General features: G+C 42.6%; 1 protein-coding gene across 6 annotated transcripts in view; it reads left to right on the top strand.

The window, feature by feature from the left end:
* Positions 1 to 23,045, top strand: part of LOC119649403 (guanylate cyclase 32E) — a 232,404-nt gene that overhangs the window by 119,084 nt on the left and 90,275 nt on the right. For all 6 annotated transcript variants that reach the window (XM_038051527.1, XM_038051529.1, XM_038051530.1 and 3 more), the window contains one exon: positions 19,330 to 19,369. The gene's annotated coding sequence lies outside the window, so the exon portion shown is untranslated. The remainder of the gene's footprint in view (positions 1 to 19,329; positions 19,370 to 23,045) is intronic.

Below are 23,045 nucleotides of genomic sequence, written 5' to 3'. Positions count from 1 at the left end.
AATCAAATGATATCTATTAAACTTGACATAAACGGCTACCAAAAAGACATTTTTATTCAAAGCGTCCATTGAACCATTATGAATTACTACTATATTGTTGGACAGTCTCATTTCACGAGCAAGCTTAAAAATAGATTGAATCGTATCCCAATTGCTGATAAGTAGTTAGATAAACAACCTAAACCAGTAAATAATATTTGTTTACTATTTTCTATATGTTTATCAGAGACTGTCAGTAGAAAACTTACTAGCAATCACCTGCTTCCAAAAAATATCACCTCCAAATTGATTATTTGGCGAAGGTAATTTTTCGCAGAAACTATTTGGCAGCACGGCGTGCTTCTCTAATTTGGCTATAAAGAGATTATCTGGTCGCTACAAAGTAGAGATAGGAGACAGTTTCCAGTGAGAGGTTCATTGAACTTGAAGTAAGATTTGGGGTTGTATCTAATATACTCTCATATGTAAATCCATTTTCCGGAATATATTGTTAAATTCGTTGGGTTTTCATCCATCTCTAGGCTCAGTTTCAGAGCGATAAGTCCTAAGTAACCTTATTCGAAATCATATTTGGTATTGTACTTGCAAAGGCGCAAAAAATTCAAAGAAACAATCTAATATCTGGTATTTATTTTCCCAAAAGATAACATTAGCGTCAGTAATCCCCTGAAGTCTGACCTTAACATTATTGGGAGCTATAGCGATGGAGATTCGAAATGGAGCTGTTTATCCGGAAGGAGGACAGTTTGCCTTTCTAATTGCGGTTGATACGCAAGATCAACGTCTAATCACTCAGTCATTTGAAATTTTCCTCTTCCTTCAATGACATTTCCACAACAACAAGATTAGATATCAATTCTTTTCTTTGGTAGACCTCTTTCCATTTTTAGGCTGATAACATGAGTGAAGTCATGTCTGGCTCTAGTCGGATTGTAAACATGCGTAGGTGAATAATGAATGCATCACGATGACGATTCAGAGACAACTATTTACATTGACCCTGTTATCTTTATAAATGTGGAGATCTATACGCAAAGATACATATATATATCACCTCATATGGTGATAAGAATTCATTAGTTGATTACAATTACTGCAATTTCAGATTTGTTTAAAATATAAAAAGTTGCATATTTCAATAAAGTTGTTATTGAAGAGAGAGAAAAAAACGCTATTAGAAATCAGTTAGAGGCCTCTACCTCTAACTCCCTCGCGAATACCTACTTTGTCGCGGTGAGGGTGCTCAGTAAGGAGGATCCTTCGGGAAACCAGAGCTGACACCTAAAGCTAAGCAGTAACCAAAATCCCAAGCCAAGGATGACTACCATGCCGAGGGATGAATGGACAGAAGGGATAAGATGTGGCCCTGAACGGTGAACTCTGGGTACCAGGCAACCCCCAGTTTCAACTAGCTTTGTCTCGTCAAAATGGGGCTCTGCCGAGATCGACTTATTTTCCCCGGTAAAACAACGGTCATGGCAGCCAACTATGAGGAAATTAAAAACCTGAAGCACAAAACAAAACGACGACCATGATGACCCAACTCTGGGTGAAGGAACAACCCTTAGCTTTTCGATCGAGAACTTGAATTTAGACTCAGATTTTCGACCTATTCAAGTGGGAACCAATCCTATTGGGACCCAGTCCCCCCTCCTAACCCCGGCCTAAAAGTCTTGCCTATGGGTAAGCATCTGTTTTCGAGCAGCAAACAGACTGCGGGCAAACGGCCTTCGAGCTAACCGCCTCCGGCAAATGATCTTCAGGCAAACCGCCACCGGGCAAACCCCCGGCTCTATTAAGGACTTGGGACCATCACATTACAAGTGTCAGCTCCTAAAACTATTGAAGGGGAGGTGCAGCCCACGGCAATTTTATCTGGACGGTAGATGAGTTGCCATCTCTCAGATAAATTTGCAGCATTGTAAGTGCATTTATTAGTTCTCGGATTAATAGCTGCAAGACATGCATATACCACATACAAGAACTATGGGTTGCTAGTTAGAAAATTAGAGGATAAAGAAATTCTATGGTGCTCTGCTTATTTCGCTTATGACGTAGACGAAGTCCCCAGTGGAGCATTCATCAGAGTTAACCAATATTCCAATAGTAAAGGCATGGGAATAATAGCAGGATGTGATGTTCCCTCCACCATATATGCGGGGGAAGTTCCAACATCAACGCCAAACGATTGAGACTATTAGGGTCTTGTTTTCCTTCAGCCTTTGCCCCGTTCATAAGGGGGTCGGTTCGTCTAATCGATTTACCAGTTTGGCTCCTGGGCCTGATCTGGAGGCGAGATTTTCAAATCCCCATTCAGCGCATCAAGCCACCGTTGTATCGGTCGGCCTTTTGGTCGCATACCATCGACTTCATTGCTCAGACCAATCTTGGCAAGTAAATTCTCATTGGTGCTAATTACGTGACCATAACATCGAAGACGCCTCTCTCGCAATTTTTCCACGATCGGTGAAACCCCATATCGATCAAGAATATCCTCATTTCGGATGTGATCAAAACGTGTCACGCAACTAGTCCAACGCAATATCTTCGTCTCCATTACCGTAAGACGCCATTCCTTGTTTTTTATAGTAGCCGAGTTGAGATCCTTTAGAGACACATCAGATCCATTGCTGGAATTGAGAAAACAACCTACATGATCACAACTCGCATGTGAGAAGCTTTCGAAGAGAGCTGTCCACCCATGATGCCAAAGAAGAGTAAAACACCATTGTGAAACTCAGATTTGTCGAAACAGAGGAGAATGACAAGGGTGCTCTTCAACCGAACTCTAAAGTCTGATTCAGCCGCTCGCTGGATTCGGTACAAAGAGGCTCAAAAACCTCCAAAGGAAAGCATAAAGTCGGTCGAACGATATCAGAGATGCTTTTGCGAAGGAAGCAACTCTCCTAAGACAACCTCAAAGCTAAAATGGATTCTTTTCAAAAATAATAATAATAATAATAATCGTTGGCGCAACAATCCATATTGGATCAGGGCCTTGAAGTGTGTTAGAGCACTTCATTCAAGACCGTAACGGTACACTAGGAGGCAATGTGGTCAGCATTGCGCTCGCCCGAGATTATTACCCTGATTTGACTCAGGTACTCATTCACAGCTGAGTCGACTGGTGTCCGACGTCAAGTCACGATACAAATCCCACTGCCACCAGCGAGATTTGAACCGCGGCCTTCCGTATGACAACCCAGTGCTCTAACCACTGAGCTATCCGGACGTACAACATACAACATAGCCAAAAGTTGGGTTATCTACTTTTACAGAGTGGGAGGTACATAGAAAACGAGGAAGAAACGACAAACCATTTGCTTCCCAGGCAGAATCCAAAATCTCATCCTGGAGCCAATAGATACATACAGCCCTCAACCGGAAGATTGGACTCTGTCATGCAAAGTAGTTGCACCTGAACGAGTGAAATGGACGTTTAACTCGTTCCATAGATACAAATCTGCGGATCCGGATGGCATTACTCCTGCTCTAGTAATAGAGGTAATGGTTCGGAATATATACCGTGCTTGCCTAGCACACGATTATTTTCCAACCAGCTAGCGTGATGCGAAGATAATATTTATTCCCAAACCAGAGAAACCCACCTCAACAGGGGCAAAAAAGGACTGGAAAGAATAGTAGATCGGTTCATAAGGGACATTTATATCCCTAAGTGACCACTTCAGTGTAGGGAACATGCCTACGAAAGGCAAAATTGAGATGGCAATGTCCGATAAAGAGTACACCTTAGGCGCATTCATGGACATCGACGGCGCCTTCAGTTATGCCTCATTCGCGGCGATTTGTAACGCGGCAAGAGAGCATGGAATCTATCCGCTGTTAATCAATTGGATCCTTCTTATGCTAGAGTGGAGAAAGGTCCACATATTAATTTGACAGAAGTCTATTGAGGCATGGTGTCTTCAGAGTTGCCTGCTGGGAGGGGTTCTCCCTCCTCTGACATGGCTCCTGTTAATGGACAACGTGCTATGGTTCCTGGAGGATACAAAGGTCTTCGCACAAGCATTTGCGGACGATCTAGCCATAATAATTATCGGCAAGTTTGCGGGCACAGTGTATGATCGCGTTAATGCAATACTGCATGTAACTCACAGTTGGTGCCTCCACAATGGAGGCACGATGAACGTTAGGAAGACTGGACTAGTTATGTTCACTAGCAACGTTGGGTGGGGCAGCTACACGTTAGCAGGGGCGGAAACCTAACTGGTACAAATAGTCAAATATTTAGGGGTACATCTCGACTATAAGTTAACGTGGAAGGACCAGAATAGCAAAAATCCTGCAGATTGCTCCGGTGCTACAGGGACTGCGATAAGTAAGACCTGATAACTTTTACCAAAACAAATTCATTGGATGTACACCTCCATAATAAAAGCCATTTTAATGTACGCATGCATCGTCTGGTGGCTGAGACTGATCTTTGCTAACAGTAGGAAGCTGCTGACGCAGATTCAGAGACTCGGTTGCCTAAGTATTACTAGAGCAATGTGTAGTACGCCAACCGCGACATTTGGAAAGCATCCGGCGCAGGGGTGTTTTCGGGAAATTCGATTATAGAACTGGCTCGACCGCTCAGAAAAATGAGATATTCCAGGCGAACCGATTCTAAAAAGGTTTTTTTTCACACACATAAAAGAAAGAAGGATGAGTGGTGATTAATAAAGAATAAGACGCTGAAGCAGTGGTTACAAGTAAAATTACGAAAGAGCTTTGAATTCTCCAAAGCTGACAAGTGTTTCATTTTGGAGAAGCATGAAAGGGTCATCTCCGTTAGTTCATTCTCAACTAAGTTTCCGGTCCTTCTGCTAAGGAGCGGCATTGTCTCGTCACCATATACAATTGTGTCTCCCTTGCTCTAAGCTAAATTCATCAGTTCCGAAACGAGGCTAAAATGTTAGATAACTGAAGCCATGATTTCCCTTAGAACTCTAGTTCATTTGCCACTTTGTTCCTTCCAAGGTTTCCTGAGATGTATGTACTCCTTCTCCACTTCTACGTAAGTGCTTTTGAGGGGACCCACCCATCGGCCATCTTGGGAGAGTAAGAGTATCCACTGCAAGTTCCGTCTTCCTATCATAATGCTTGAGCGGGCCAAGCGTACATGCGGATGAAGTTCTTCGTTTGTAATAATATCAGATCACCGTACTCCAATGAAACGACCCGGACAGGTGTTCACGAAGTGTTGGAGCTTTTGGGTAACAGCGCGGTCATTTTCAATGTGCTACTTCCATATGGCAACATAGAAAGAATACTTGTCCAGAACAGTCTCAACTTAATCATATGATTGAAATTACTCCATTTCCAGATTTTAGATGAGGCAGGGAAAGCGGATTTAGTACTCTTAATTAGTCGGGCAATATTCAGTTCGGTGCCCCCGTCATAACAAAGCCACGCTAGGTATACAAATTGATCGACTAGTTCGATGCTCTACTCATTAGTGCGGAAAGGTAGGTGAAACCCGTCAGACTGAGAACCTTGGCTTTGTTGGTATTTATCTTCAGTCCAACTCTACTTGCCTCTCTATCCAAATTCAAAGCCATTTCGCCAAGGTCCAAGCCCCGGTGAGAGAGCAACCGGACTATATTAGGCGCTTCAACACCGGCAGATAAGCCCATCCAGAGTAAGGTCGTCAAGTCGAAGATCCCCTCCAATTCTGAAAATGGATGAAAAGGTCGTTCGAGGTTATTAAGAAGGAGGAAAATGACTTAAGAGCAAACAAAAGATTGCAAGGTAAAGTACGGGGTTTTTTAGGAAACAGACAAGTACCTAAAAGAAAAAAAGCGAATTAGCTGTACCAAGAAATAGACCAGAAAGTGACACGCCATTGCTCTAGGTATGAGCGTCGCCTAGCGAGGTAAAGCTCATGAGAAACAATTGCGGTTGACGAACTTTTATTACAAACAAATATGCACGCGAAGGATAAGAAAGCAAAGATACGAATTTCACCAGCAGCAATTTTCATCTCCGCTAAGGACGATTATTCGTATGCAGAGATTTCAGCAAAATTCGGAGAACGTAGAAGGACGATTTCATACTCGAATTGAGTTCTAATTTCCAGAAAGGTAACTACGCTCAAAGAGGAAAGTTTCAAAGGACCAATAAACGGACACCGAAAGTACCGCACAACTGACATTGATTGGTCTAATTGATGGATAAAGTGAAGGCATAAAAACCTTTTTGCCGAAGGGTGCATCATTAGCCCTAAATACATAATGTGCGAAGGAAAGTAAGGACTAGATAACAGGCAAATGCACTTAAGGGTGAAAACACATTAGAAGGATTAGTTTCATATACTTTTTTGAGATTTTTTTTAAGGGGGAAAAAGTAATTGGAATTGAGTAAAATTTTAATATTAAATTAGTCATATTTTAGGCCACTCTGAGAATTTTTTTGAATTATTTAAATCAAAAGCGGTGGTGACACTCTTCTCCTGGGGTCTAGGTCAGCGAAGTTGTACATCCCTTTAAAATGACACAAACAGACAGATAGTATTCTGATTTTAATAGGATTTTGTTCTGCACTAAACCTCAAAACACCTTATTTGAAAATTTCCCCATTAAAAGGAACCAGCTTGATGTCTAAGGTATAGTTCAATGTGTCCTATTACTTGTTTAGTAAGAAAACAAATCTGAAGTCTAAATGTAGTTTGGTGGTGTTTCTAAGCTTTCGTAGGCGTCCAGCTGGCCAATTTTTTTCCCTGTTTTAGTACTTTCAGCTTATCCACTATAGATTTTGTGAGCTTTCGGGAGTACTTGACAGTCACATCTGCCTCGTTCTTATGCTCCCTAAATCTAGTGGTTACCAGCCTTTTCGTCTGTTTACTATAAACTTTCAAACAGTCTGAGCAAGCGAGTTTATAGATACCTAGCCAGCTGAGATTTTAGCTGGTAGATATGATTTGATCCTACCAGTTGTTGCATGTCGAACTTTTTCAATGTGCGTTGTATATGCCTTGACAGATTTGAAGAGGTGACGCTTCATCTGGTGTGGGAATGCCTTGAGAGTCTGAATACACTCGGCTCGTTCAACGAGGATACTTTGGGCTCCAGGCCATGCTGGGTTGGAAGGCAACGAGGCAGCGGACGAACAAGCAAAGGAGAAAGCAGGGACGCCTTTACCCGGACCAGAACCCTTCTGTGGAATCGGAAACGGTTTTAAGGCTATGACTGTAAGAAATGAAGAGGGACCTGTTGAGGGAACTATACTTGGTGGGCCTACCAGGGATGGAGCAGTCCAAGGTGCTTATTGGGAGATATGAACCCATAACGAGCGCAATGCTGACTACATTGCCTCCTACAGTTCACTGTAGTGTACCGTGACGGTCTTGAATGAAGTGCTCTAACACACTTCAAGGCCCTGATCCAATATGGATTGTTGCGCCAACGATTATTATTATTATTATGAACCCATAAGCACAAAGGATTGCTTAAAACTCACCAAAAAGAACCTCCGAATCATAGTGGGAATTTTCACTGGTCATTATCGGCTGAACTATCCCCTAGGGAAGCTAAGGATATCTACGGACACTGCCTGCATGTTTTGTAAGGAGTATGACGAAACCTCTATACACGTCTTGGGTCAGTCAGTGCAAAGTGCATCGAGGCATCTGGAAGAACACTTAATACCAGATGCAAAGCCGAAAGATCTAGAAGTAGGGAACATACTAAAGTTCCTGACGGTTAGGTACACTATATCTAGTAAAAGGGACACAATAGTTCTTTAAGGACGCGGTGCGAGAATAATAATAATAACCTTTTCAGTGTGGTAGAAGTCGATTGTTGGCTGCACGATATAGTGAAATTATTTCGTTCTCTCCTTCGTGCGTGTCTCCGGATCATCGTATCTATGCTGGTGCTGTTGTACCTGTTCTTCCTTGCAGTGTCCATAATATATTGTTTTTTTATCTCCAAGTCTTCCTCTGTGAGTGGGATTGTCACGAGACAGTGGATCATCATGCCAGCCATTTTATGCTAAAGTAACTATGGAACGATGTGACCGGGGTTGTCCGTTGGGTGCTGGTGGGTTTCCTGTAAATAGAAAAAAGAAAGTTGTCCGTTGTGACGTTTGATTAATATATCTAAGAAAGGCAATTGGTTATTAATTTCAATCTCATGAGTGAAGATTATTTTTGGGTGTTGCATGTTGGTGTAATTGAACATAATGTTGATATTTCTTTCTGGGAGCTCTGCCAAAATGTCATCCACGTACCTTAACCATGTATTTGGTAGGGATCTACCCTGCTTCATTTTCTTTTCCAGTGATGCTATAAAGATTTTACTTAGGAGTGGAGAATGGGGGTTGACCATCGCTATACGTGAAGTTGGCTTGAAATATTTTCCCCTGAATGTGAAATAATTTTCATTCATGCAGAGGGAAGTCAAATTCGCACGTTGTTTTGCATTTCTCCTCCATTCTGATGTCGACCAAAACCGTAGTAGATACTATTCAAGTTTCTTCTTTTACAAGCGTGCTAGGAAATAAGGCTTGGTCATCAGTTCACACCAGACGGTTATTCTCGGCTAAAGCCCACTCAATCTTTCAACTAATTGCTTCAAATTTTTGACAGATTGTTTTCCGTTGGTAGTCCCCAATTTTTGGCATTCCTTGACCAACCACTTCGTAATGTTGTAAGTAGGGCAGTTACATAGTATAGCCATAAGTTCTGCCAGTCAAACAAATCCTTAGCCACTAGGAGCTATACAGGTCCGAAGTCCATGAGGCCATACATCGATCACTTCACGCACGGTATGAAGCGGCATTTTTCGAGCTACACGCACGATGCTGACCTTGAAACTCTCCAAATCGCTGTAAGTTCGATCGCAGGGAGTCTCGTCTAACTTAGTCCAAAGGCTGCAGTCGAGAGGAGTCAAATCTAGGCTGCCTGAGGCCCATTCATCCGAGGTTATGAAGTCAGAAATATGCGCCGCTAACCACTGCTGAATTATCTTGGCTTTGTGAGCGAGGCCGAGTCCTGCGGGATGCACCACGGCTTTCCAGCGAATAGAAATTCACTCAATGGCTCAACTACATCCTCTAACATCTTTTCGTACGCGCTCACATTGGTTTTCACATCGGCTTCGCAGATGTGAATATCAGTTACTCCGTGATATGAGATACCCTACCATAACTTGACAGAAGTCGGATGGTGATGACGTTGGACTCACGGAGCATTTTCTTTGACTTCATAACAATTGTGAGCAAATACTCGATCACTTTGTCGGTTGAATTTTTCCTCGATGGTAAAAATTTTTTCATCAGAAAATAGAATTTTGCGATATTTTTTACCGGGAAATTGTTGCAGAAGAGCTGCACCTTCAGTTTTGCGTTAACAAATGGCTAACGCACCGCCGGTAAGCATCGAGACCGAGATCTTCTCGTAAAATACGACTCATGCTTCGAGTTGAAACACCTATTTCCTCCGACATTCGTTTCTGCTTGCGAAGAGGACTGCGACGAATAAGCACACGCACAGCATGCATGGCATTGGGGTGACGTACGGCGCAGGCGCACTCTCGCGGCCTGTCAGCCACGTCAGCTGCTCCGCAGTATCGAGCTAATGTCCTAAAAGCGAATTGTTCGTTTACTGGCAGCTCTTTTAACAGGTTATGAATCTTTTTCAGCATTTTTTCGGCAAGGCAATAATCGCGATTCTCTTTCGTAGTTACCGAACTTCAGAGGGTTGAGCTTCGTCCTTAGTAATGTCCGTCTGGGTTCCTTTTCACATTCGTAAAAGGTTGGGGTTTGAAGATTCTGTACAGTTTTCTGTTGCAGCTAATTGCAAGTGTACATTGTATACCTTCAGTGTGGCAGATACTAATTTTGCAAGTAGCTTTTTTACCCTAGATCTAATTATTTCAGAGGTCCATGACGATTTACCCACGTTCACCAAATAAACGGACACCTAGACCTTATTCAATAATAAAATGTTTTATTTCCCAATTAGATAAATTCCTGTACGGTGAATCCCATCCCAAAAAGATTCATTTAATGCTTGTTTATGATTATGAAAGTCCTGGGTGTAATGACGACCTAAAACGATACTTTCCAAGAAATCTCTCAACACGAATAATATCAGGTATAAATATCGATTTTTATCCCATGAAAATATTGCTGGAAAAATGTTGAAATTGAGCATTAAACCCCGGAGAGTTTCTGAAAAAAAAATACAAAAATAGTCCAATCTGATTCAGGATAATTTGGGAAAAAATGGAAGCAAAATGGAAGCAAGAATCTCTGGGAAATAGCCAAAATATGATACAATACCTTTGTATGCTTTTTCGCCACATTAACTTTGGAGAGAAATTGCACATTACGTAGGACTAATATTCTTATATGTTCACTTTATTCGGTGGTATACCTTTTGAATTTCGCGTAAAGTCAAAATTGAGTGCAGATACATTTTCATGAAATCAATTTAACAGATCCTTTACTGCGATATTATTAATTGAATTAAGAAATTCTGTTTATTTTGTTTTATTTTTTTTTGCTTCTCTTAAAATTTGCCAAGGAATTTCCAAGGTTTAACGTAGGCGAATGAAAGTTATGATGTTGATTGGAATTTCGTGGTAAGTAATTTTCGATGGTCTATTATTGGGTATTATCTTGTTTTTTATGTTACTGATCCAGGGATGTCTTCCCGCTATTGAACGACACAAAGGCATAAGAAAAAGTACCACAAATGTGTCTAAAGCCTAGTACCGATTAGCAAGAAGTTGTTTCGATAAGAAGAAAGTATCTTCCTTGTTTTCCAGTAAATGACTTTCCTTCCCATTTATTATTTATTTAATTATTTATTTATTTCATCATCATCAGTCGGTCTAGGTTTGCCTTAATAGGGAATTCCAGACATCCCGGTTTTGAGCCGAGGTTCACCAATTCGGTATCCTTAAGAGCTGTGTGGCGTCATGGCTTACGCCATCGCTCCATCTTAGGCAAGGTCTGTCACGTCCTATTTTCTTCCATCGATTCTCTTTATAGACTTTCCGGGCTGGATCATGTTATTCCATACGGATTAAGTGACCCGCAAACTGTAACCTATTGAGCCGGATTTTATCCACAACTTGACGGTCATGGTACTGCTCATAGATTTCGTCGTTACGTAGGCTGCGTCCATCGTCGTATAGGGGGAGGATTCTTCTCTCGAACGCGCCCAAGTCTTCGAGGAACACATGAGGATTGGCAAGATTATTGACTTCTACAGTAAGAGATGCATCTTGAATCGAGAACGTGCATGTCGGACTCTTACTGACTAAGAGCTCCTATATTTTCTCAACACTTTCCTCGCAAAACAACCGTTCTGGTATTGCTTCGGCGGCTGTTCAGTTTATTAACTGTTCATGGAATAGTTGCTTCTGCTTTATGTGATGTGTAATGAACTTAAGAGATTTCGATGGTCAGATGAAGGGTCCATAAACCTCCAGACCCGAATGCCGCGTTCGAGTGGCAAAAATCTATGACGAATCACGGCACTCGGGTCCGGAGGTTTACGGCTCCACGCACGCGGTGGAGGGTTTTTTTTTTAATTTACCAACTTTAGTTTGCGTTCTGTTTTAAGGCCGTCGTGAATTCCTTTGTTTGTTTGGTGATTTTCAGATCCGGGGCGGACCCACGCATCGGTACAGACACTTTAATTTTTCATAATGACACGTGAACCATCGAGGCTCTCAAAGGACCACCCCCCAAATTCCCGAGCCTACCTGGTAGAGAAGCGTGCAAAAAAGTGTCACACGAGCGATTTGATAGGGCTTCTGTATTTGAGGGCAGTCTTCACGGTCCACTTAGCCACTTTTTTTAGGTTTTGGGATACCTCTTCCCTCTAGGTCATTTTGATATCAGAAGTTTCATTACAGATGTAGCATTAGCTTCGCTTCCGTTCAGTTTCTGCTTCCTTTAGCCGTTGGTGCATCCGTTTCACCGCTCCATCCACTGGGAGGGCTGCTGCCCCAAAAAAGATACAGTTATATTTCATGTTGTATTTAGGAGTTTTGGGCTTCCTGTCACTTACGGCAACGATTAAGGGGTTGTAAGTATCGCGACTTAAAGGGCCAGAAGAGAACAATGAGCGCTTTCCTGCCACTCAAAGTAGCTGATCATAAAATATTATAATAATAGAAGCATTCAGGAAATAGCTCAAATAATAAAAAAGTAAAAGTTCACTGTTCATTACGAAATAAAAATCTTTAAAAAAAGTGGCTCCATTGCTTGCAAAAAAGTGATGATCCATCTGCAAAAATCTTGTCGGAGCAAATAAAACGATAAATTTTGCTAGACGTAAGGAACAACTCCAAAACAATTGCTTCATCTTTTTCTTTTTCTTCAGCCATTGTCCCGCTCACAAGCGGGGTTGGCCCGTCGTGACCGGTTTCGCCATTCAAATGTCTGATCTGGTTGCAATCGCGAGGCTTTTAAATCCCCATCCAATGTATCAAACCATCGTTGTTTCGCCCGGCCTTTCGGTCGCTTACCATCAACTTCGATATTCAGACCAATCTTGGCAAGTGAATTACGTGACCATACCATCGAAGATGCCTCTCTCGCAGCTTTTCCACGATTGGTACGACCCCATATCGATCGCGGATATCCTCATTTCGAATGTGATCAAAACGCGTCACACCACTAGTCCAATGCAACAGCTTTCTCTTCGTTACCGCAAGCCGCGGTTAATTATCTTTTATAGTCGGCCAACAAGGAATATTTGAATAAAGGTATAGTAAATTTCCAAACCGTTCCACATTTTTTTCACAGTGGGGAATATAGGGTCACTCCATTGAAGAAGCTATTTTTTCCCCAAAGATATATTGAAAAACGGCTTGAATATGCTTATGAGTCTCTTAATATCTCTGGAAAACCAGTATTTTCTGCGACGATCCTAAATTCAACAGGCGGTGGTAGCATCATATTGTGGAGTGTTATGGTATCTAAAGGGCAAGAATCATTGTATATAATCCAAGAAAGCCTTATTAAAGTAGGTTACCTTGACATACAACTAGTACGGCTACTACATATATTGGGCTTTGCATCTGATACAAGGTTAGCTCATGACAAAAGTACAACAGTCACTGTAGCTAAGGAATGGCTCCTCTCTAATGTCAAAAGGACCCTTCCTTATCGGATAGAACAGTTGTGACCGGACGTCGAAAAGGAGTCACGCAAAGAGATGTAAGGAGCAGAAAGGACTTGAGGCATCACATAAAAGACATTCCGAAGTCTGCTCCTGCAGAAGTTACCGAACTACTTGTAGAGTCAGTGAAAAGAAGATCTGAGAAAGTAATAATTTTCTCAATTGTTGGCATAACTTTGTTCTCGTTATATTGAAGTTTTTAACACAAAACCTTAAACAAAACCTTATCAAAATCGCTTCACTGTCTGTCTGTCTGTCGCATGCTGATTGATGCCTCGGGGTTGACCACTGGTCCATGGCTGCTTCGTATGCGCTGAACAGTGGAGTTGCACTTGAGATGGTTGTGGTGTTAAACAAGTCAGCCTGCTAAAGTTGCACTACCGGTCATAGAACGCGAACGCGATAAAAAGGGGTTTGGCGCGCAATCAGGGTAGCGAAGGTATAATCGATTTTGCGGACACCCATGACCTTGTACATATGAATACATGGTTCATCAAACGATTCTCTCATCTTCCTACATTTTATAGTGGCAACAGTAAAACGCAAATCGACTATATTCTCATAAGACGCAGACACTTTACCACTGTCACTGATTGCAAGGCCATTCCCACCTCAAAAGCGGCCGTTGATTGCCGTCCTGCGAATTAAGCTACCGATAAAACAGCGTGAGGAATGAACTGGCCGCGCATTAAAAAGACACGATCCACAAAGAGACCTCTACAACCCTCGGGGTCAACAAGTCAATAAAGCGGTACGTTAGCCGAGATACTTGGAATGGCGATGTTGAAATGAAGATCCGGGAAAAGAAATGTCTCTACCACCGGTTTCTCGACGATAAAGCCAAGAACAAACCAGACTGCCAACCGGGAAGAAAACAAAGCAATCATTGTCACTCGAGCAAACCATTACAAAAATCTTTACAATAAACCGAGCACTCGGGATGGCAAGAGAGAGATCTGTATCGACTTGCCAAAAGCCGAAACGAACGCACACCGGATATCAAATAGTTATGTTGCGTTAATGACAAGAACGGTACTTTGCTTACCAACCGTCAAGCCGCGACGGATAGATGGCGAGAATAGTTCGAGCAGATTTCAACTGAAGAACTGAAGTGGAGAATGAGCACTTTCATAATCATTCCCGTGGAGCATTTCCACCTGTTAGCGCAATTGAAGTCGAGGAGGCAAAAAAACGAAGGAAATTGGGGAAAGCTGCAGGACCTGACGACATCGTATCTCAGCTCTGGAAAACAAAAAGCTGGGACCCAACACTGTGGCTCAGTGAATTCTTTAACCGGGCTATTCAGGAAGGAAGAACACCATCTGACTGGCAAGAAAGTACCACTGTTCCAATATGGAAAAAGAAAGGTAGCCCAGCAGAATGTTCAAATTACCGTCCGATCCGGTTACTTTCCCATACCATGAAGATTTTTGAACGCATTCTTGACAACCGTATTCGCGAAATCGTTGAAATAACCGTAAATCAAGCCGGATTTGTCAAGAACTGCGGAACTACTGACGGAATACACGCTGCGCGGTTACTCATGGAGAAGCACCGTGAGAAGCATCGCCCTCTTTACATTGCCTTTCTGGATCTAAAGAAAGCGTTTGACCGTGTACCACACGAACTCATCTGGTATGCTGTATCAAAACCGCTTCGTGTCTCTGTTGGTGTTCATCAAGGAAGCGCCCTCTCACCCCTCTTCTTTGTTCTTGTTATGGACACCGTCACACGGGACATCCAACGTCCAGCGCCCTACACACTGCTTTATGCAGATGATGTTTTCCTAGCATCTGATAGCAAAAATGATCTCGAGCAACTTGTCCAAAAATGGAATGATCGCCTCATGCAACACGGTCTCAGATTGAATTTAAACAAAACTGAATTTTTGACGTACGATCCCCATGAAACAGGCACAATCACTGTCGGAATACGATGGTTTCGTATTTTTGTGGATTTAGGGACAGTTTCCAGCGGGTGAAATACCGGTAGAGCTCGTCCAAATAGGAATTCAGGCGGGCTTCACCGGCAGGGATGTTTCTGGTGGAGGTGTAGAGGATGAGCTCATCTGCGTATTGAAGGATGCGGATTGGATTTGGATGTGGAGTTGGTTTAGGAAGGTCTGCGGTAAACAGGAAAAAGAGGGTAGTGAAGAGGACTGACCCCTGAGGGATGCCAGCCGGGCTAGAATATGGGGAGGAGAGGTGTTCACGGAGTTGGACTTGGGATTTCCGCCCATCAAGAAAGCTAAGAATTTGCTTGCAGAGGTGCGGATGGAACTGGCGGACTTCAGAAAGCTTGTATGCGAGTCCGTATTGCCATACGGAGTCGAAAGCCCTCTTTATGTCGAGGAGACATGCTATGGTCGGAGCGTTCCGGTTGAGGCCGAGGAGGACGTCCGATTTGAGTACGAGTAGTGCATGCTTGACTGGTTGATGGTGATGTGGTTGACGAAGTGGTTGAAGGTGATGGTGTTTGGGGCGGTTGGCGAATTGGAATTGTGGGATTGAATGATTGGAGTCACAGTGCTCGTCGATAGTGACTTTGATGATCCGCTCGAAAATCTTGGCGGAGGATGAGAGGATTGAGATAGGCCTGTAGCTATCGGGATTTAGTGGGTTTTGGTTTTTCTTGGGGATAGGAACAATTCAAGCACTCTTCCAATCTGCTGGGAAGTGGGCGTTGATAAGGCAGTGGTTGATGATGGAGGACATAATGGGGGCAATGCTTGGGGCGCATTTCTTAAGGACGATGGTCAAGCCCCACCGTTTTTTTGTTTTTGGAGGCGGCGATAGCCGCCCTGACGGAGTCTGGGGTGACAAAGTGGATGGGGAGGATATTCTCTCGCTGACTTGGGTCGGCGAGGGCATGGGTGAAGGGATTTTGTGCGGGTTGGGGAATGAGGAAGGAAGGGTGGGTTAGAAGTTGGGAGATCTTTCCGTTTACCTCGTTATCGAAACTTGGTTCACGGAAGTGGAGGGTGCAGTGGTGAGCTTGCAGGAAGTGGTCTGCGATAACTTTTACTTTTTCTGTGGGTGGGATGTTTTGGGGAAGGATCGCGTTTTGTTGGACTGATTTGCCCAAACGCAGGCAGGCCTTTCTGAGTTCCCTGTATGTGCCAGGGTTCAGCTCAGTGTTGGAGAGGCGGTTGTGGAGATATTGGGTGTATAGGGTGAGGATTCTTTCGCGGATGGACTTGTTCAGTTCGCGGATTTCGGTGAGGAGGTGGGAGGATTGCGGAGAGTATTTATTCCTAAATAATCTCCGCCTGAGGGTCTTTTTATATTGGATGTCGGATAGGATATCGTCGGGAAGGGTGATTAGGTTGCGGTAATTTAAGGGACGGGAAGGGATCAATTCGTCGCATACTTGCCGAACTGCTTCGATGTATTGACGAACTGTCAGGTCGATGGACTCGTTAGGAACTGTACGGCTGGATGGGAGTAGGAGAGGTTGAAGTTTAGTTTTGAGGGCCAGGTTGATATGTTTCCAGTTTGCACGCTGGAAGTTGAGAACTGAGGGTGGGGTGGACCGAACTACTCTGTCCGGGAGTTTCATGTTGAGGATTACGGTATCGTGGTCGCTGATGCCGGGAACCGTTTAGAGGAAGGGAAAGGTGTTAGGGTTGGGAATGACAGCCAGGTTGCTGCTAATCAGGAAGTGGTCTAGGTAGGAATGGTAGTGTGGTTTGTTGAAAGTCGGGAGTGCCGGACTGAAATGGGTTAGGTTGATGTTGGGATTTGAGGTTGTGAGGAACAGGTGGAGCTGATCCCCGTTGTGGTTCGACCGTGCATCGAACCAGGACGGGTGTCTGCCGTTGAGGTCTCCACCTATGATCAGGGAAAATTGTTTACCCGGAGACGGGTGTAGGGACGCGCAGAAGGATTTGATGCGGAGAAAGTCGTGGGTGTCGAGGGATTGTTTGGGACAGTATACAGAGGCAACGAAGACCGAAGTTGATTGGGATTCGAAGGAGATCAGTGAGATTTCGATGGATTTGAAGGTGTTCAGAGGTGGGTGGATTTGGGTGACTAGGATTTTGTCGGAGATAAGGACGGCCGTTCCGCCACAGGTGTCGCGGCCTTGAGGATTGGACTGAGGTCGGTCAGTCCGGAAGAGGTTGAAGTTGGGAAAGGAAGGATTGTATCTATAGTTCAACCTAGTTTCACATAGGAGAACCATATTGGGTTTGTGCTCGCCAAGGAACAGCTCGAACTCATGTCTGCGGGCATGGCCGATGATTGAGTTGATGTTCAACTCAATTATCTTAACGTCCATTAATGGATGCCAAGATACCGCCCATTGAGTTAAACATCTGCAAGAATTCTTGCGATTTCCTGGGGAACTCAAGGAAGTCTGGATTGGAGATGGTGGTGGGTTGGACTACGTTGTTGGATGTCCGGGGAGAGGTTCCGCTTCGTGCGGCGTCGGCGAATGACACGGACGGACGAGTGAAGGCTGGGTTCGTGATGGGACGACGAGCGGGGCGGGAAGTAGTTGAGGGGAGAGGGCGGGAGGGAGGGGCACGTCTTTGTGCGTTCCTCCTTGCCACCACCTGGATGAACCGTGGGCACTTCCGGTAGTTGGCGGGGTGATCATTGTCCCCGCAGTTGACACATTTCGGTGCCTCTTCAACTGTTTTGGCGCATTCGCCAGGGCCGTGTACTTGGTCACATTTGACGCACCTGTAGGTGAGGTGGCAGTTGGTTGCCGCGTGTCCGATGCGCTGGCAGTTCTTGCACTGCAGCACTTGCTTATTATGGATTTGTTCGAAGCAAACAACCATGTGCTGTACAGCTTTCACCTCGCGCAGCTGCTTCTCGTTGAAGGTTGCATCAAAGGTGACCAACCACAAGTCGAGGTTCACGTTGTTGTTCTTTGCCCAGGTCATGGCAAAGGGTTTCGCGCTCAGGGTACTTGAGACTCGACGATTTCCTGAGGGGAGAACTTCGAATCGAGGCCTCGTAGGATGAGGCTGGTCGTCTTATCCGAGGGAAGGGTGTCCGTGAAGAACTTATTACTGTTCTCCACGAGGACCTTCTTGGCGGTAGCGTAATCCTCCGGTGTTTTGATGAGGATTTGGTAGGTAGTTGTTGGGACTTGCCTATGCATGCAATTAGGAAAAGAAAACAGAAAAGAATTCATGGAATGGGATATTTACTAAATGGAATTGTAGATTTGCAGGGATGTTAGGATTGCCGATTTTTTTGAGGAAAATCTTAAAGTGAAAAATTGATGGTGAAACGATGTTAATTTGTAATTCGGGATGGTATGCAGGGAATGGACCAAAGGAACGGCAAACGCTATATTATATAATAGGAGAAAAGAGGAAATGTTGCAGTCAATTTTATGAACTTTTTCGGTAGCTTGAAACAGGACAATAAAGTCCACTTGGTAGCTGACTCATAGGTCTTTCTGCCACTTCAAAACACGTGCCTTTCTCTGCCTGTATTTACAAAAATATTCCAATTAATAAGGTTGAAGAATTATTATCAACTGGTATTTTTCATGAGGGTTATTCGTAAACGCTTGTAGCTTCTGGGACTAAGGGGTGATGTCAGGTATGTCGAATTATTGAGTTCTGAAACTGACCTATACATAGTATACCACTCCTCATTTTAAAATTATGAATATTACCATGAAAATTGCCAACGTGCCGCCTTTTTAATATTTGGATACCAACTAAATTGTGCAACCCAAATCATAAAAAATTGAAGAAGAATTCCAAAAAACTACAAAAATGACACATGACCCAATTGTTGTGCCTCAATAAAATTTTTACAATCTCTCAAGTACAGTTCGCCATAAAAGCAATAATTACTAATCATAATTGTTTAAACAATTAGGAAAAAGGAATGATTACCCCTCGTGCGTACAATATTCTCCAAAAAAACTTATTAAGCCGGCTGATGACTATATTGACACAAATTTCATTAACCCATTAAAAATTATCATATCTCACTTTCAAGTTGAAACAAAACAATAATAAAAATTCTCCATGAATAATGCTGGCGGCTTTTCCGTCTCCATGAAACCAGCTTACAATAATCAGGCGTTGGAAATGGAAGTAAAAAAAGTTCATATGGTTACACACAATTCGTCAGACAATTGTTTAACACAATGACACTCTTTCGCATTTTATATTGCCATTTTATTTATTTTTTCCATTTTTTCTGTCTTTTCAGGCGGTAAAAAGCTAAGCAAGCGAGGTGGGACCGAAAAAAGGTAAGACTCGACCAGGCTTTTATCTAACTTTTAGAGTTACAATTTTATTGCTCGCGTATGTCCAAACATATGCTTAGATATAATACAAATGAATTTGCAAATAGTAATTTACCCTTAACAAAAATATCGGAAACAAAGCGATATGTGTGCCTTATCAATTATTCTGTACTGCAGAAAAGATAAATACTAGAGTCGAGCGGATAATAAAAACAAATAGCTCGAATGGATATTCTGCACGCAACAGATATTCATAGGAATCACAATTTACGGAAATTATATATATTTACATACAAATTACATATGATTACAAGGGATGATTGGAGTTCACGCATATATTCCATGGGCAAATGAACAATGCTATAGTACGAGTAGCTTTGTTACCATTGAATTTTCATATCATTTATGCTAGTTTACAATGTTTTTAGGTCAAGGAAAAAGTAGTTTGCGAATTAGCTTTTGCTTGGATTGGCATGACAAATTACATCTGAGTCAATCAATTCGTAGATATCATAGGAACTTATACTCGGCCTAGGTATTTAGTGGTAAAAATACTGGTCTACACTTGTTTGGCATACACTCCTTTTCAAAATTATAACCGCATGATTACTGAGTAAATTTTTTTATTATGAAAAGATGTGAAAATAACCAAACTTAAATTAAATTCGAAAATGTATAAAAACAAACATAATGTAACAAAAATGAAACCTAAAAATAGCAATTAAGCTTAAAAAATGTGTAAAAACATAACAAATTGAGAAAAAAAGTAAAATTGTCCTTTTTCATAATTATAACCGCATTAATTACCTCGTTACATAAAAAATAAATAAAACAATAATGGGCAGACCTAACTCATGGCTTAATAATCGATAGTGTTTCCTCCCTTTTTAATCACTTCGAAGATTCGATTAGGCATCGAATGAATGTATTTTGAGAGCATTTGTGGTGTCAACTCATGCCGTGCTCTTTCAATGGCCTCTTTCAGCTCATTTCTAGAAGAATATTCTTTATCCTGGGAGTAAATCTGTCGGACTAGCCATCCCCAGACATTCTCTATAGGATTCAAGTCTGGTGAGCAGGCTGGCCATTCAAGTGTGGCTATGGAATTCGCTTCCAACCAGGCTTTAGTGGACCTACTTACGTGTACGCTGGCATTATCTTGCTGGAAAATTACTTCATTGCCCTCAAAAGAGTTTATAAAAGGAAGGAGATTATCCTGCAGAACATTCTGGTACTCCTGGCTATTCATTCTCGCCGATGTAAATGCTAGACGCACTGTACCTTTACTACAAATGGCTCCCCAGACCATAACTGTTCCACCTCCGAAATTCCTTCTAGACAGATATCGTGGTTCCTTACGCAAATCTCGCCAGTAGCCATCAAAACCATCCGGACCATCTAAGTTAAATTTTTTCTCATCAGAGAAAATTACCTAATCAAAAATAAAAGATAATTTTGCTGAAAACATCCGCCAACAAAAAGGTTATACCTGATCCCAATGTCGTGACATGTTATTTCGGGGGAATTCCAGTCGAGCATCCTTATGATGCTGCTGTAATCGTGGTGCTTTCCTCATTTTTTCCCGTACGAGATTAGGATTTCGATTTATTTCCCGCCATATGGTCGGAATCGATACAGAAAGCTTACATTCGTTCCTTATGCCTCTTAAACTGTTCGTGGAATTTGAAGTCGCTTTGCTTATGGAACGTCGATCTCTATCGGAAAGCACTCTAGGTCTTCCTTTTCGCTTTTTAGTACCGTAATTGTCCACATTATTTAAATAATTACGAACTACTCGATCCGATCTGCCTATTCTTGACGCTATTTCGCGTTTTGATATACCTTCTTTAAATAAGGCACTAATTTGCCCTTTTTCATAATCGGTAAGCTTAACCCCTCGTGGCATATTTAAAAAAAATTAATCAATGAGCAGAATCGATCAAAAGAAACTAACAATTTTACAAAAATATGTTTTTTCAGCAGCCTACAAACAGTATCAGTCGCGCGCGGTTATACTTTTGAAATAGCACAAAACCGGTTTTCTGTTAAATATTTTTGAACGGTTGCGACTAACACCGTTAGTCGGTATATTTCGAACAAAAGACTATTACACTAACTGCTGAAAAAATTAGACAGCTGCATCTATATCGAGAACTATAGAACTTAGAATTTTGCGTGCGGTTATAATTTTGAAAAGGAGTGTATACACATTGATGTGAGTCCTTAAATGGACCGACGTCTTGAGCTTCCTGATCAATATGTCCATAAGTATCTAGCCCGTAGGTCGACCAAGTTCCTCGTTAGTTATTGAGTCACGTCAGAATACCCCGATGACACGCTGGAGACACGAATTTATCACAGGTTGGAGCAAGAAGATTACATACAGGAGATTCGTCTCCCGTTGAATTGCTTGATTTTGTATGGTGGAAGAAAAACATCGCACATGTACGCCGTTCGTCGACCGCATACACAAAAAACCCATCTAGGCGCCATCGACAGACCGACACACCAATAAATCGAAAATATGTGGAGAACCCACTCTACATAATATTTTTCGCGCAACCAGTTGGATCGTAACCTGTATTTTGCTTGGAGCTGTTTGGGTAACAGTAGTGGTCACTTTCTATGTCCTACTCCAATATACGCGGGGTGCTCCAAAAGTAATGATAATAAAGTTAAAACATCATTACTTGGCTATCACTAAATTTCGTGCCACAAAGGTGTTCTTCCAGCCAAGTAAAGAAATAGAAGTTACCAGGAGCTCGATCTGTTGAGCAGAGTTGATGTTCGTGTGGTTCTTACCCCCTTTCTTGAATGGCAGCTATCGAAACGTGGCCTTGATGAAAAACACTTCAGCCTTCAGTTGGCTGCGGCTCATTATGATTTTGTGTCTGTCTGTCTTTTGCTTTGTCGTTGGAAGGTGGAAAAGTTTAAAACCTGCCTTTAGCTCCTGCGTGTCCGGATGGTTCAAGTGGTTAGAGCGCTGGGCTAATGTAGTAGAAGGCCACAGTTCAAATCTCACTGGTGGTAGAGGGATTTGTTATCATGACTGGATGTCGGATACCAGTCGACTCAGCTGTGAATGAGTATCTGAGTTAAATCGTTATGGTCTTGAATGAAGGGCTCTAACACACTTCAAGGTCTGATTCAATATGGATTGTTACGCCAAAAATTATTATTATTGTTAGCTCCTGTCATACGGTTATGTGAGACGAAAATTACTTCTTTCTCCTTCGCATATCTCGCGGGACTGCCGTTTCGGTATTACATCGCGGTCAAGATCAATTACGAACTGCGGCTAGTGTTGGTGCTTATCATCTTCCTCCGAAGTTCCTGTACCCTTAACATATCGTAAATCGCCTTCATTAATTTTCCCATCGGCCTCTAATGTAGAACCTAGCATGTCGTCCAAGATATTCTCCGGTGACAACTGCGCCACGGGGACAATTTTGACCAGCTTCCTGCGTGTGGCTAAAAACCACGTTTTTAACATCCTTTTGAATCATATCACATGACGAGCAATAAGGGGAGTTGCCACGTCCAAAGGGGTGCAAATGTATGCGATTCCCTCCGAGTCCACATTGGAATTGGGTTAGGCCGTAGCTAATCTCTCCATGGCGTCAGTTAAACTACATCTGGGGTAATTTTTCTTCTTAGGTGCATCGACTGAATCGCCTCT

Source organism: Hermetia illucens, chromosome 2 (assembly GCF_905115235.1).
Source record: "Hermetia illucens chromosome 2, iHerIll2.2.curated.20191125, whole genome shotgun sequence".
NCBI lineage: Eukaryota > Metazoa > Arthropoda > Insecta > Diptera > Stratiomyidae > Hermetia > Hermetia illucens.
This window is presented reverse-complemented; position numbering and strand designations above follow the sequence as displayed.